The following is a 4,825-nucleotide window of genomic DNA, read 5'->3' as shown; positions in this document are numbered from 1 at the left end:
AGCCGCGCAGGCTAGTGATGCAGAGTTGACAGAGGTTAGGGAAAAGGTATAGCAGGGATTGACTATGGAGTTTAACATCTCTGAGGGAGGTGTGTTGAGGTTTGGGACCAGTCTATGTGTTCCAAATGATGATGAGATCAGAAGGACGATTATGGAGGAAGCATGTCGTTCTATGTTTACGGTATATCTTGGTAGTATGAAGATGTATCGGGACTTGCGCAAGATCTTTTGGTGGTTTGGTATGAAGAGGCAGATTGCTCAGTTCGTGGAGCAGTGTCTGACGTGTCAATAGGTGAAAGCTGAACATTAGAGGCTGGCAGGGCCGTTGCAGCCTTTGCCTATTCCGGTGTGGAAATAGGAGCATATTTCCATGGATTTTGTGACCGGTTTGCAACTAGCGCTTCACGGGCAGAATACTATTTGGGTAATCATGGATAAATTGATGAAATCTGCTCATTTCATACCGATGAAAGTTGACTATCCTTTAAGTAGGCTGGCAGATTTGTATGTGCATGAGATTGTGAGAATGCACGGGGTACCAATGTCCATTGTATCAGATCAAGATCCGAGGTTTACTTCTTGATTCTAGATGAGCTTGCAGAAGGCATTGGGGATGAAGCTTACTTTCAGTACAGCGTTCCACCCCCAGACTAATGGACAGTCAGAGAGGACGATATAGATATTGGAAGATATGTTGCGAGCTTGTGTGTTAGACTTTGGTGATAGCCGAATATAGTTTATGCCACTTGTAGTGTTCGCTTATAATAACAACTTCTAGTCTAGTATCGGGATGGCACCGTTCGAGGCTTTGTATGGTCAGAGGTGTCGATCGCCTTTGTGTTGGGATGAGGTTGGTGAGTGTTAGGTGTTAGGACCTGAACTTGTGCAGTAGGCGTCTAAGAAGGTGGGTTTGATCCAGGAGAGGATTAGGTTAGCTCAGAGTCGGTAGAAGAGTTATGCATATGTTCACCATTGTGATTTAGAGTTCGAGGTGGGGGGGGGGGGGTAAGGTTTTTCTGTATATCGCTCCGATGAAAGGGCTGATGAGATTTGGGAGGAAAGGCAAGTTGAGCCCAAGGTATATCGGACCATTCAAGGTTCTTGAGCGAGTGGGTCCGGTAGCCTATAGGATTGCATTACCTCCAGCACTTTCAAGGGTCCACGATGTGTTTCACGTATCCATGTATAGGAGGGACGTGTTGGATCCTTCACATATTATCAACTATGATGAGTTGGAAATATGGGATACTTCAGCATATGAGGAGATACCTGTTTTGGTTCTGGACCATAAAGTTCAGAAGCTTCGTACTAAAGATATATCATTAGTGAAGGTATTGTGGCGAAACCACAAGGTTGAGGAAGCTTCTTGGGAACTAGAAATGGAAATACTCCAAAAGTATCCACAGTTGTTTTGAGCACTAGTATGTTATCCTACTTTGGGTTGGGATAGATGGTTAGTCGTCGGGAGTGTGTGTATTGTGAACTCCTGAGACAGTTGTACATGTAACCATTGTATTCCTCCACCATAAGTGAGGGTATATATGTGTATGGGTTGATGGGGCTGCGCTGTAGTAGTCGCGAGTTTCTTGTTGGTATTTGGTGTATATGTATTCAGTGTACGAGTTTCTGGATGAGAGATGGCAAATTTCGAGGACGAAATTTTTGTAAGGACGGGAGATTGTAAAAACCCGAACCATGATAAATGGGTTTAAATAAATAAGAGAGAGGTAAAAATTCGTAAATGAACAAGCTTCGTCGACGAAGCCAGAATTCGTCGACGAAGGCCATGTATCTCTCATCAACGAAGTTCAGAGGCTCATCGACGAGGAGAAGCCGAGGAGTTTCAGGAACCGGTGATAACAGGATTCGTCGACGAATCCTTCGTCTCATCGATGAGAGGACTATAGAGCCTCGTCAATGAGGACACCATCTCATCGACGAGTTTTCCTAGGTCAAAGGGGCTATAAATAGAATTCTCTTTACTTCTCAACTAAGAAAACTCAAATTTCTCTCTCCTTTTCTCTCTCTAGAACTCTCCTTACTCTCTATGTCTCTATATTTCTTCACTTTTCATCGCTAGAATTGTGAATCTGAAGTTACCACGAGGATCGTGGAAGGATTCTCTACAAGTTCTACGGATCGGAATCCCATTTCGGAGAATTTTGGGTTTTGGCGAAAAATCGAGGTAAGGCTTGATTTTCATTTCTAATCCAATAGTTTTGTAGGAAACTATCTTGTGAGTATATTCTGTACTATAATTTGTAGGTTTTGGAACTCGGTTCGTTGTTTAGGGGTCTTGGAGTTCGGGATTTGTTATTCGGGGAAAAGGTAAGGGGAACTTTATTTATATCAGTTGTTTTTGAAATAGGACTCGGTGGAAGTGTGGTTCATGGTCCTTTATGTGTTTTAGCTACTCATTTGGGGGATCTAACAGGGAAAACTATAGGTTTTTCATTATTATAATTTTGGGAAAAAGGGGGTGATGGGCTGCATCCCTGGTTTTGTTGAAAACCGAGTGTATATGTTGATTTATACTGGATTATTGGGATGACCGTGCCTTGACTTGTTTAAACTGTATTTTTTTAGAAAACCATGATTTAGATTACCAAATGGGTGTGGTTTGTTTGGTTATATGAGCATGCATGTGTGTGTGACTGTTGAAATGCTAGTAGGAATGAGGTTCCAAATTGTTCCATGTATTGAGTGTCCGGCTCTATATCCGAGGGCCTGTGTTTATCGCCTGCCACATAGGCAAGAGTTTTTGGCTCTATATCTGAGGGCGTGAGCCTATTCTGGTAGATTAGACCGAAGGGTGTGGATCCACCAGTTAGCACCGATATGATGCCATGGGAGTCGGGGACTAGCCATGTGCCGATGGCGCTGTGTTCGTGGGTTAGCTATAGGCCAACACCGTATGTCGCGTTCCGGCTTCGGGACGAAGGGTGTGACGACACCAGGATTGTTGATCATGTGTATGTGTGAGTGTATGCACTGTGTAAAATTAGTACTGGACTGTATTTAACTGCGTGTATGTTGCATTATGATAACACTCAAATGCTATACACCGATATAACCTGTGTTCTTCCTTACTAAGAGGTGTCTCACCCCTACTGTACATACATTTTTACAGGTCCTTCGAGTAACCGGAATTAGCGTCCTGGTGTAGGGAGTGTAGTGGCCAGTGTACTGCGTTTAGCGCTTGGGTAAGTGCTAGGACTGTTTTTGTTGCGTTGCCATTTTGAGATGTATTTGGGCACCCGTCTATATGTTTCTGATAGAGAATGACTTTTTCCGCTGTGTATATTCTATTGTGTTTAGATGTGTTTAGGGTGCCTAGGAACCCCCACAGCCGGACCCTCATCCTCTATACTGTATCTTTGGATGTTTTATCGGATACAGGGACAGGTTAGATTACATTTTCACCCCGGGTCCCATTTTCGGGTTCGGGGCGCAACAGGTATGCAGAGAAGCACTGCAGCTCAAGGTTAGAGGAAGAGGTCTGCGCCTCACAATTTACATGCGAGGTCTAGCCTAGGGCCATGGAGTGGAGATCGCTATGGAGGTGGTCAGGGTTGGATAACGGGCTGTGGTGGTTTTCGGGGTGGACGGGCTGCTCCTACCTGTCCTGGATGTGGCCACAGGCACCCAGGTGAATTCAGGATGGGTGAGGATATCTGCTACAAATGCGGGAGACCCAGGCACAGATCTTGGTCGTGTCAGGGATTGACAGCCCAGACACTAGCTCCCAGACCACGCCAGGCTGGTTATCAAGCGCCCTGTGGAGGACAACAGAGGAATACGGCACCGGCGAGAGTGTACGCGCTGATGCCGGGTGATGCCGATGTAGCTGGAGATGTAGTTACAGGTACCCTTACTGCTTTCTCATTTATAGCTATTGTTTTATTTGATACAGGTGCCACCCACTCTTTTATTTCTGCGGTATATGCTAAGTTAATGGGGTATGAGGCACAGTTGCTAGATATTGGGTTGGCTGCAGCCACACCAACTGGGTTAGTGGTGAGATGTTGAAGGGTACTTAGGAGATTTCTAGTAACTATTTAGGGAAAAATATTGCCAGTTGATTTGGTGATATTAGATATACAAAGATTTGATATAATTCTGGGTATGGACTGGTTAGCAGATAATCATGCTAGTAGTGACTGTCACTTGAAAGAAGTGATTTTCAGACCCCCAGGCAAGCCCAAATATAGATTTCTTGGTTCGCGTGTACGTTCTTCGCCACAGCTTGCGTTAGTTGTTCAAGTGAGAAGATTGATCCAAGAAGGATGCTAGGGATTTGTTGCTTACATTAAGGAATCACTGAAAAAAGAATTGGAACAAGCTGATGTTCCTGTAGTTAGAGAATTCTTATATGTATTCCCAGAAGAATCACCTAGTTTGCCACTAGACTGTGAAGTTGAGTTTACTATGGATCTTTTACCGTGGTTAGCGCCAGTATCTAAAGTTCCTTATCGGATGGCCCCAGTTGAGTTAAAAGAACTGAAGAATCAATTGCAAGAATTACTGGATAAAGGGTTTATCAAGCTTAGTGTGTCGCTTTGGGGAGCACCAGTTTTGTTTGTGAAAAGGAAAGATGGAACCATGAGGATGTGTATCGATTATAGGGAGATAAATAAACTAACAGTTAAGAATAAATATCCTCTTCCCAAGATCGATGATTTGTTTGATCAGCTCCAAGGGACCCAGGTGTATTCTAAAATCGACCTGTGGTTGGGTTACCATCAGGTGAAAGTGAGGGCAGAGGACATCTTGAAAACAACGTTTCATATGAGATATGGCCATTATGAATTCTTGGTGATGCCAT

This window comes from Malania oleifera, chromosome 4, assembly GCF_029873635.1.
Source record: "Malania oleifera isolate guangnan ecotype guangnan chromosome 4, ASM2987363v1, whole genome shotgun sequence".
Lineage (NCBI taxonomy): Eukaryota > Viridiplantae > Streptophyta > Magnoliopsida > Santalales > Ximeniaceae > Malania > Malania oleifera.
This window is presented reverse-complemented; position numbering follows the sequence as displayed.